Source organism: Euprymna scolopes, chromosome 28 (genome assembly GCF_053919585.1).
Source record: "Euprymna scolopes isolate OS-2025 chromosome 28, ASM5391958v1, whole genome shotgun sequence".
In the NCBI taxonomy this organism is placed as follows: Eukaryota; Metazoa; Mollusca; class Cephalopoda; order Sepiida; family Sepiolidae; genus Euprymna; species Euprymna scolopes.
This window is the reverse complement of record NC_136509.1, coordinates 17942353-17953933: the sequence shown is the minus strand read 5'-3', so window position 1 is coordinate 17953933 and position 11581 is coordinate 17942353.

Genomic DNA, 11581 nt, shown 5'->3' with positions numbered 1-11581 from the left:
GCTTTCCCGTTTAATTTTTTTTTTTTTTACTCATGAACAGAACACAACGTAATTTTATTTTATTAATGTACATATTTTTGATTTTCCTTTTTAATCGTAACTTTCTCGATCCAGATTTGAAAAAGCGAGGGCAGATAAAGTCAGCTGGCTCTCCCCTTATATATATATATATATATATATATATATATATATATATATATATATATATATATATATATATATATAAGTGTTGGGTCGATTAATCGAAATAAAAATCAGGAATTGGAAAACTCTTGTGGGTATCTGTATCGGAAGTTTAAATAATTGTGCATATTTTCCAATGCCGAAAACGATTCATTTAATTATCCTTTTTTATTTGATTTTGTTTAAAACAAAATCTTCCACTGTTTGTAGTAATACTTAACTAATAAATATTAATTTTACACAACCAATAAAACATAAATCTATCCATCACCTCCCCCACTCACAAGTGTGTTTTTACGCGTGGGAAAATATATGCACATGTAACATGTGTTTTTATGGTAATCGGAACAAAATAAAACTTTAATTTTAAATTAATTAAAAAATATTTAAAATTTATAAAGAATCGGAATCTGGGATTGTATCGAGATTGGGAATTTAGTACAGAATCAGTAATTGTATCGGAATCGTGAAAAATATTGGAATCTTTCCGTTACTTGAGCTGTTAAACAGCGAAACAGTACTGTATGTGGATGACTATAATGCTCCCTATCTTAGGTTGAGCATTTGGGAAGTGATATACAAATTACCATTAGCGTATGAAGCGATGCTGTTTGTTGAAATAAATTGAGCTTAAGTATTTGGGCAATGTCAAAACATTGTTAATTCACTGCCTGCATAGCATATATAGCGCAACGTATAGAATATACATAGAGTATAGCGTATAGCGCAACGGTTAGAAACCCCGACCGTCGTTTGGACGATCGGGTTTCGATCCTGGATTGAGGTAGTTGCTTGTCTAGCCGCACTGATGAGCTATGAAACAGCGAAACAGTACTGTATGTGGATGACTATATATATATATATATATATATATATATATATATATATTCATATATATATGCATACGTATATATAGGCATACATATATATGTGTGTGTGTACATATATATGCATGTATATATATATATATATATATATATATATATATATATATATATATGATAATAATAGGAATATTGATATAAAAATCAAAAAGCCAAATACAACAAATAAAGCACAAAATAATACATTAATTGAACGCATATAAAAGTTTTATATGTTTAGATCATAATTATAATTTCTCATCCATCCTGTTAATTCTAGGACTTCAGCTCAGATGACAATCGCGGAAGAAGATAGGTTTCACAAAAGATTCTACACAACACGAGCACGCTGATACACAAAGCCGGAGGCTTCGAATTTAAAAGAGAACGCGCGTCTCCAACGCGAAGGCACGTTTTAATTTCTAGCTTCAAACCAATTTCGCTCGCTAAACCGACATGAAAGACGTATTTGATGCGAGTGACACCAAATAGGTGATCTGTGGAATATCCGAGTGAAAGGGCAACTGATTTAATTTCACTACGTGATGACACTGATTCGACTCTTTGTGCTCATTAAATTAGCGTCTTCTTACCTTTCTGAAACCTTTCCTGATTTGACGATTTCCTTTTCTCAATTTCCATATTTATAACGCGCACATATGAACAGATGTAATACAGCGAAACAGCTTGTCTGTGGATGCGTATATAATCCATCACCCCTTCCTTGGCTGTGCACTCTTAATAAATGATATCGCCTGATACTGCTTAGCGTAATGCGAACAGTGTAACAGTTAACGCATATATGAATGTCTTTCACAATGTTTATATTGCTATATAATGATAATGATGATGTTAGGGATTAAAAGGGATGTATCACCACAATACCGCATTTACCCTTTTCCTTAATCTGTCTATCTATTCTACTTTTTCTCGGAAACAATGGATCGATATGGCTCTGTTATGGTAAGTTGCAGCGGGCTAAGTGTTAATATATGAGTTCGGTGCGTTGTTAGGGATTAATAGGGATTCATCGTCACAATACCACATTTACCCTTGAAGTTTTCTCGTAAACTACGGGGTCGATTTATATGACATTTTGTATAGGCCTTGTTATTATAAGATGTACCGGACTTAGTATTATAATATCTTTTAATGCACTGTAAAGGATTAATAGAAATTAATAGTGATTAGTATTTCATGCAGAAATAATCACATATTTAACCGTATTCAACCATCAATTTGCCATAAACAACTCATTCTAAGTAGACGGGTTGTAACTTTTACTCGTTTTTAATTGCCAAAAGTCTAATATACATATATATATATAATTTTTAATTTACTATATTATTTTTCAAACAGTAATCTACGTACATGCATGTTAAAGCGTAACGTGACTCTTTCTAGGAATCGAACTCCAGACCATGTGCCTCACAGTCCGGTCTGGAGTTCGATTCCTAGAAACAGTCAAGCTACGCTGACGAGAGGTAGTTTGTACGTAGATTACTGTTTTAAAAATAAAAAACAAATATTATATGCGCTTTTTATTTGTGCGTCCGATTATCATCAGGAGCGGTTGTTGTTGTTGTTGTTGTTGTTTTCTTTTTCTTTTGAGGCTTGGTGTATTTATATTTTTTAATTGATAGAACCGATAGAAATAGATATTAGGATATGGCTGAACAACTTTTGGACCCCATTCTGTACAACATGTCGATCGGTATAAAAAAGACCGCTCGGCGATTCGAAAAGATATCCAGAATAATTGGAAAAAAGAATAACTCTGTCGGGTTTAATCAATGCTTGAATAATGACTTGCTGCCCAAATATATATATATATATATATATATATATATATATATATTGTATTTTGTGTATAGAAAGTTGTTAGATAGATGTCATTGGTGCCGTCGGTTTTAAGCCCGATGATTCGGACCGTTTTAGATATCCATATGAAGCTCTCTTCAGCCAATAGATGAGTATTGGCTGAAGAGAGCTTGATATGGATATCTAAAACGGTCCTAATTATCGGGCTTGAAACCGACGGTACCAATGACTTATCTCATCTAACAACTTTCTGTACACAAAATACAAAATATAAATACGCTCTTATTTTTCGGATTTTCCTTTTAATTGGGCACTCCGCTGGATTTCTTTTTCCAAAAAAACTAACCACATATATATATATATATATATATATATATATATATATATATATATATATATATATATATATATATGTGTGTGTGTGTGTGTGTGTGTGTGTGTGTATATATATACATATATATATATGTGTGTGTGTGTGTGTGTGGTCAGTTTATGTCATATGCAACTGGTAACATGTAACCCATGCCTCATGTTAGGGTCACCGGCGACTAAACTGGTTCCCCCCAACCAGACTTGTTTGGTGAGGAGGGCGGCTAGTCCCCCTGAAGGATTAAAAACAAGACCTTCCAAAAGACGAATGAACCCTTTTTCGGAGTCCACGCTTAACTAGCACCGTGTATATTTGTGTGTATGTATATATGTGTTGGGGTGGAGAGGGCTCCCGTAAGCGACCGTTCTAGGAGAAGCAAATCTCTGATTTAAAAAAAAAAGCATGAAGTGGGAGACCAGTATCCGCATTAAGCTGGTCTGCAGTTTAATTTGTTGCTGGCTATCTTGCTCTTGCTTGTTGCTGGATCTCAACATTATGAACCGAGAGAGAGAGAGAGAGAGAGAGAGAGAGAGAGAGAGAGAGAGAGAGAGAGAGACTTAGCTGTCGTACAAATCTGTGTAGAGATACTCCTCCAGGCATTTGGGATTATTGACTTTAAGTGTCTGAGGGAGTTGAACTCGTCTGAGAAGACGTTGCAATCATCATATATATATATATATATACATATATATGATGTTGTAAACCTTTTTATCTATTATTATTCATTATCTTTTTCTTTCCCCCTCTCTCTCTTACTCTCTCTACAAATATATATTTTTGTTTCATTTTACTTCAGTCAAAGTTCCCAGAAATCAAGTGTCACCCTTCCTGGGATTAACACTTTTACCTCTAAATGAAATACATAAATATTCGAAGATTCCATTAAAGTTCTTCTTAATCTCTCAAACACTGAATTAGTAAAAAAGTTAAGAACATAATTTTCCTCTCTCCACTTGACTATTTTAATATATTTTAGTATGTCTTCCTTCAAGAAGAGATTGTAAACAGGTAAACCACAGTCGAAGTTAAAATATGAAATGATATATTGAATAAGAGATGCAAAGGTTTGCTAGTATGTCGCTCATGAGAATGGGCCATGGTCCCAAAATACGAATAATCGAAAACGAACGTCACTACAATGTTTGTTTATTTGCGTCTCTCAATTCTTAACTTAGAAAAGAAACTTAGAAAGGAAATAATGTTAGTTATGTAATCTCTCCCCATGAGTAAATTCTCTCCAATAAAGCCTTGAAAAATTCAGTGAAGTCTCTTTTTTGTGTCTCATGCATGAATATTAGTATAGAACAATAAACATTATTCTAGTTAAGCAGATAAGGCGATCACCAACCGCTACACGATACTGCCGCACATGAAAAACAGCGACAACGCAGAGAACAAAAGATAGCACGTAAACAAGCGCATGTATGTATAAAGCCGTGAGACGATTCGATGATAAAGATTCAATAGATTATCAATTGAAATATGATCGTCCGAATTTATGGCGGTGGTGTTTGGTAAAGTAGTTATCGATCGGCATTATCGGCAAGTCGATGACGAGCCTGTCCGCGAAACCACCACACATTAGCCTGTTGACGTGGTCGCCTTTCGTAATCAGTGCTCGGCACGCTGTTCAAAACATTGGATAATCTTAGAGAGATCGAGACGAGCAGTTGGGGGAAACGGGCAAACTCTTCCTACATTTGATCAACACCACGAGAGGGTTGGAATAGGCAGAGGATTACCTAAAACGAGCTGATTATCAAAGATAACAGCTTGACACATATTTGTTTATATTAGACTTGAAGATGATTATGTACGGTCCGTTCGAAAGCAGATTCGCGGTAGCTTTTTTTAGGAAAGAAACTTTGTTGTTAATGTAAATTTTCTTTGTGTTTTTTGTACGGAGAGAGAGAGTGAGATAGGAGTGTACAGATGTGGAGAGAGAAGGAAAGAAAGAGAGGATGCTCGGTGCATAAGTATTAAATAAATCATCAGTTCGCCAATGATTGCTACCATAAGAACATTGAAAACAATAGAATAGACAGAAATTACGTAAAAAAGATATTTAAATTTTTAAAAGAGAAATTAATAATATAGATTTTTCGGACTACCGTCCTCATTTTAAGTATCATTTTCACTACGTTTCGGTCGATGTAACCTCCGTCGAACTCGGGAATCTTGACCATATTTCGAGCGGAACTACTTATTTACTTCATGGGCTACCATGCTTTCGTTCCGTTAGCCATGTCTGGATAGAGGTCTTAAGTAATTCGCACTTGTATTAATCGATCGCCCCCACTGAGAATTGAACCTTGAATCTTCAGGAGAATATCACTTTTACAATTGATTATTTCAAGTGCTTTAACCACTTTAACCAATTCAAAAAAAAAAAAGAATTATATATATGGATAATTCAAACTATTGTTCTCGTCTTCGCACAACATTACGGTCGATATAACCTCCGACCTTCCTCAGGTGTATCCTATAGCACTCTGGAATCATTCTACTGAACTCTGTTATCTGCATAGAATGTCATACGAAGCCATTTATTTAATCCACAGAGCCGTTCTCTCTACCACGACCTAATCGATTCGCAATTTTATTTTTAAGATTACACTGGGTATTTACTTATCAATCCCCAGTGCAACGTACAACTGAATTTTACCAAATACTGTATCCATTACATCACGAATTTCGTGATCTTTAAATCACCTTTTGATTTTAGAAGTACAAGTTTACTACTTATCTTATATATTATAGCAGCTAGCTATATATAATGGAAACGTTGTTCACGATGAGAAAAAGAGTTTGAATAATCCTTATAATACGTTCTTGAAAGGAATGGATTCTTCAAGAGGATAGCCCGGAAATATTTGTTTACTCTAGACTTGAAGAAAACTATGTTATAATCAGTTTGAAATGAGCATTTATGGTATTTTGTTCTACAGATAGGAAGTTCTAGGGGGGACTATTCGTAAAGGTGCTTTTGGAGTTTTTGATGAAGAGAGATAAAGAGAGAGGCAGACAGAGAGAGAGAAAGAGAGAGAGAGGGGGGAGAAGTGTGAGAGAGAAAGGTTATGTGGTTGCAGCTAAGGAAATAACATCGATAAAAAAATTCCTGTGATACTTTGTTCGAAAGATCTAGGAAACAAACTTGTCATGATAGCTCTGTTTGGATTTTAGTATAAAGATAGGAAATATTGTAATTTGCTGTAGTTGTAGCTAGATTAATTCTTGCTGTGAACCTTTCGCAGGAACTGGAAAAAAAACTTTGTTCATTTAAGTACTCTTGGGGTTTAGTACACACATAGATAGATAGACAGACAGACAGATAGATAGACAGATAGATAGATAGATAGATAGATAGATAAATAGATATATAAATAGATAGATAGATAGATAGATAGATTGGGAGTAACGGAAAATTTAGTGGTTGTAAGGAAGCAACACTATGGGATAGGGGAAACTACACTTTCACTAAGATTGTCCGAAAGAAAATGTGACTTGATCAAGCAATGGAAGCTCCTCGTTGGTCAAGCTTAGCTCAACAAGTATTTGTTTACACTAGACTTGAAGACGACAATGCTATAGTCAGTTTGGAAAGACGACTTGTGGTATCAATTACCATAGACAGCGTGTTGTATATAAAAAAAAACTTTGCTCATAAAAGTTCTCTTTGTTTTTTAGTAGAGAGAAAGAGAGAAAAATCAAAAGTACTGCACGTTTACTCGCGTAGACCCAACACGTTGTAGCAGAGTACGTCGCAAGGAACATAGCACAAGTAATTACTCGACTTCTTTCTTTTGTAGAAACATCTATTTCCCCATTCTCCCGCTACGCGTGATTTCTAGTTACGGCTTGTTACGTCACCCATGTTTCTAACGTTATTTATTGTCTTTTTCTTTTTTCGTCACCTTGAGATATTTCTGTACACGGTTCGGTATTTGAACACGCGCGTTCGCGCTCGGTTGCATAAAATGATAGGAAAGAAAAGAGAGACAAAGACAGATAAAGCGAGAGATAGAGAGAGAGGGAGAGATAGAAAATAAAAGTTCTGTTGTAGCTATGAAAATGACACTATATGACAATGGCGATCACACTTTCAATGAAATTGTCCAAAATAGAAATGTGACTAACCAAGCAATGGGAATTCCACGTTGGTCAAGATTAGCTGTAAATAGTTCAATTGGCTCGGTAGCTAATCGACTTACTGACGTGTAAAATTGCGCATGTAATTCTCTCTTCTAATCAGATCGAGCAGAAATAAGCATGCATTTGCTTAAATGGGAAACTATAAAGCGTAAAATTCCTTAACTGACCATGACCCGAACGTTATTAACTCCGTGAACCGATCAACACACGGTTTATCCCTAACAATATTCGTAATTTTCATCTTTTGACACAGTATTCTTTATCAAAGAAACGCTAGTTCGTTTCGAAATCACTGTGAGGTTATTTGTAATCTAAATTCCACTTATTTTCGTATTACTTCTGACTATTCCATGCCATTACCTTGCGCTTGACCCAACATGGACGTTGAAGTTTACCAAAATGGAGGATGTACACCAGCGGTATGTAGACTAGGCAGGTTGAACAGGCTTCCCCCGAAAGAAGAAGCTCCATGGGAATATTAATGACACAAGCGGTACCTAATCGCTTATATCATATTGTCAAGAAAGTTATTGCGGTTTTTAACTTTTAAAATAGGATGAACATATTTCAGCTCAAATAAGAATTTATTGATGGAAATAAGCACCATTAGAATTCAACACACTTTTGTCAACGCAAAACAAGTGCATGTATGCCAGTAAAGTAAAAATCTTGCGTTCTGGTGGCGATGAAGTCCCCGGAGGCGTTTTTGATATCGCTTAGGTTAATGAAGCTGTCGAGATGCTTAATAAAGTAATAGTAGGTACTAGACAGCATAGCGGATGAGGCACAGTTTTGTAGCCCAATTCGTTCAACTTCTGCAGGGTCGGTTTAGCAACGTGCGGTCGAGTATTGTCGTGGAGGAGAATTGAGACGTTTTCTGTTGACGAATGCTGCGCGTTGTCGAAGACTGATGTATTTCATCGATTTGTTGACAGTACATCTCCGCCGTAATAGTTTCGCATTGAAAACACTGTAATAGATAAGACCGGTCGCAGATCATCAAGCAGTCAGCATGACCTTCATTTGGTACAACTCTCACTTCGGAAATTATCGTGAAGCTTAGGTGGCGTCTAACCACTAAGCGGAGCTAATCCACACGCAACTGTTCGAGAACTTTCGTAATTAGACGTACCGTATACGACGATTTTCAACCACCTAAACGCGGTTATAAAGTGGCATCTTTCCTTCTTTAACGCAAGAACGACCTGTTCCTCGACCGGGTTTTGAGGTGTAATGAAAAGTTGGTTATTTACGACAGCCGGCGTGCTCAGCTTAGTGGTTAGACGTCGACGAAGCTCCATAACACTTTCCGAAACCAGAGTTGCACCAAAAGAAGACCATGTTGACTGTTGGATGATCGTTGACCGGGCTCATCTATTACAGTTTTTGAATGCAGTAAAAATCATTACGACTAGAAAAATACTGTCAAATGGATGAAATGTATCAGAATATTCTTCAACAACATCCAGCATTAGTCAACAGAAACGGTTCAATTCTCCTCCACGACAATACCCGACCGCACGTTGCTAAACAAACCCTGCAAAAGCTGAACGAATTGTGCTACGAAATTCTGCCTCAACCGCGATATTATCCAGACCTTTTACTTACCGACGACTACTTTTTTCAAGCATCTCGACAAATTTCTGCGTTAGAAATGCTTCAAAAACCTAAGCGATATCAAAAACACTTTCAGCGAATTCATCGTCACCAGAACGCAAGATTATTCTGTTACTGACATAAATACATTTGTTTTTTGCGTTGGCAAAGTGTGTTGATTCTGATGGTGCTTATTTTGATCAAGGAATTTTTGTTTCAGCCGAGACATATTCATCCGAATTTAAAATTAAAAACCGCAAGAACTTTGTTGTCAACATGATATCAAATTACAAGAGCTTACTGATAACGCCAAATATTTAAGTTTTAAAGGGAATAATATAAAATACGAATTCAGAAACCAAGTAATGGGCCTTTTATAAAATAGATAATGAAGTTAAATATTTAAATATATTAAAGAAGACTGGTAACGTTTTGTTAGTGCTCGACAAAATTCAAGGAATTTGGAGCGAAGTTAAATGTCACATATAATAAAAACATGTAACGAAAAGAATAAAATAATTCACCAACGAAATCTAGTCAACCAAAGAAAATATCTAACCGTATAAGCCATATTTGCCCTTTGTGGCACAATAATAATGAGCTTCTTCTTGGGCAACTCTTGCAACCTTGTGATGATTGCTGCTTCTTAATAAAGGTTGACGTCAAGCATCCACATGCTAGTAGGTCATTTGTACATGCTAGCTGCCATATGCTACTGCTTCTGTTAACAGCACTAGCGGCGCTTTTACACTTTCATTTAAGCGCTTCATATCCGATCTAGCTTGCCCTTTCGGGGAGGAAGTAAAGTTGAAACAAGTGTTTGTAAAACATGAGGAATGCAGAGACCCTTCTTTTAATTCAAGTCGAAATTTTGATAACAAAAGCGAAGGCAGTCTGAGTAATAAAGGTCAAATCAATATTGTTGACTGAGGTTTCGGAAAACTTTAGAATACAGAACAATTTTTATAACTTAATAACAAAATATATATTCATGTGTCTATCTCTCTCTCTTTTGTATCACACTCGCGTTTTTAGACGAGGAAAGAATTGCTTATACATTGTAAAAATTTCACAAAAATCAGAAATAATAAATTTTCATAAAGAGCCCTTCCTTATTACATCTCTTTTACAAAACTAAATTAAAATAAATATAGCCAACATTATTTACCCTTACACATAACGAGTATATGTTAAAATGTAATATTGAGCTAATAAGCTGATAATTCAATAACTTACATTAGTATCTATAAACATATACACACACCATATTTTAAATGAATAAATTTTATACAGTCTTTATAACTGGTGACCCCGATTTAAATGTACATTTAAATACATACAAATTACTTGTCAGCCGTAGCGTGTGTTATTATATTTTATTCAGAAAGGTAATTTAGGTTTGATAAAAGCCATGGTGACTTCCATCGACTTGCAGTGACTTTTGGAATAATTTCACCTCCTACACCTGATATCAAACATCTAGCATTCGAATTTGATTCGAATCTGTCGAATTTTCCAATATGTTCAGTACTAATTCTTCTTAAGGCAACGTGTAAACAGTTTTGCAGGAATAGGAAAGAGTTCCAGATTCAACTTTTTGGGCACTATGATTAGAATATGGAATCAAGATTCTTGATAAATTTGGCCATCGTCTCTAATAGATATATAAAGGTTGCTCAGAATATTTTCAGTTCTGGGATGTAATTCGGAGAGGGTAGTCGCTTATGGTCAAAGAAGATTGAGTTTGATGCGAAGTTCTCAGCGAAGAGTTTAGCTTATTCGGGTGCTAACAAGATCAACTCAGATTATTTGATATCAATTAAGACAAATTCGTCGCTGACCGGAAAATATAATTCTATCCTTTATTTTACATGTGTGTGGAAGCTGATAGCGTACAAAAAGTAGATGCGATTTGCGTATCATTTTATATCCCATTTTAGCATGAAATACATTAGAATTACGTATTCAAGAAAGTATAAGAATGTTATTCGAAATATTTTAATTTTTTTAACTAATGTTCTGATCTTGAGTGCGATTTTCACAACATTTCACTCGATGAAACTTCCGAACTTCTTTAGGTATAGCTCGTCGGAATCGAGAATGTTTCTACCAAACTCGGGAATTTTGACAGAATTTCGAGCGGAACCCTTTATTTACTTCACGACGGAAACATGCTCTCGTCCCGCAAAACATGACTAGATGCAGGTCTTAAGCAACTTGCAATTATCCAAATTCTCGAGTTCGATAGAAACATGCTCGAGTTCGACAAGATACACCCAAAGAAAATCAGAGGTAACATCGACCCAAACGTTGTGAAAATCACACTCAGGATGAGAACAATAGTCCGAAGAATCCAAATTATACGAATAGCCAATACTCAAACATTCAAAAACGTAATAAAAGAAAACTATCACTTTGTAATAAAAGAAAGCTATCATTTTGTAATAAAAGAAAGTTATCACATTGTAATAAAAGAAAGCTATCATTTTGTAATAAAAGAAAGTTATCACATTGTAATAAAAGAAAGCTATCATTTTGTAATAAAAGAAAGTTATCACATTGTAATAAAAGAAAGTTATCATTTTGTAATAAAAGA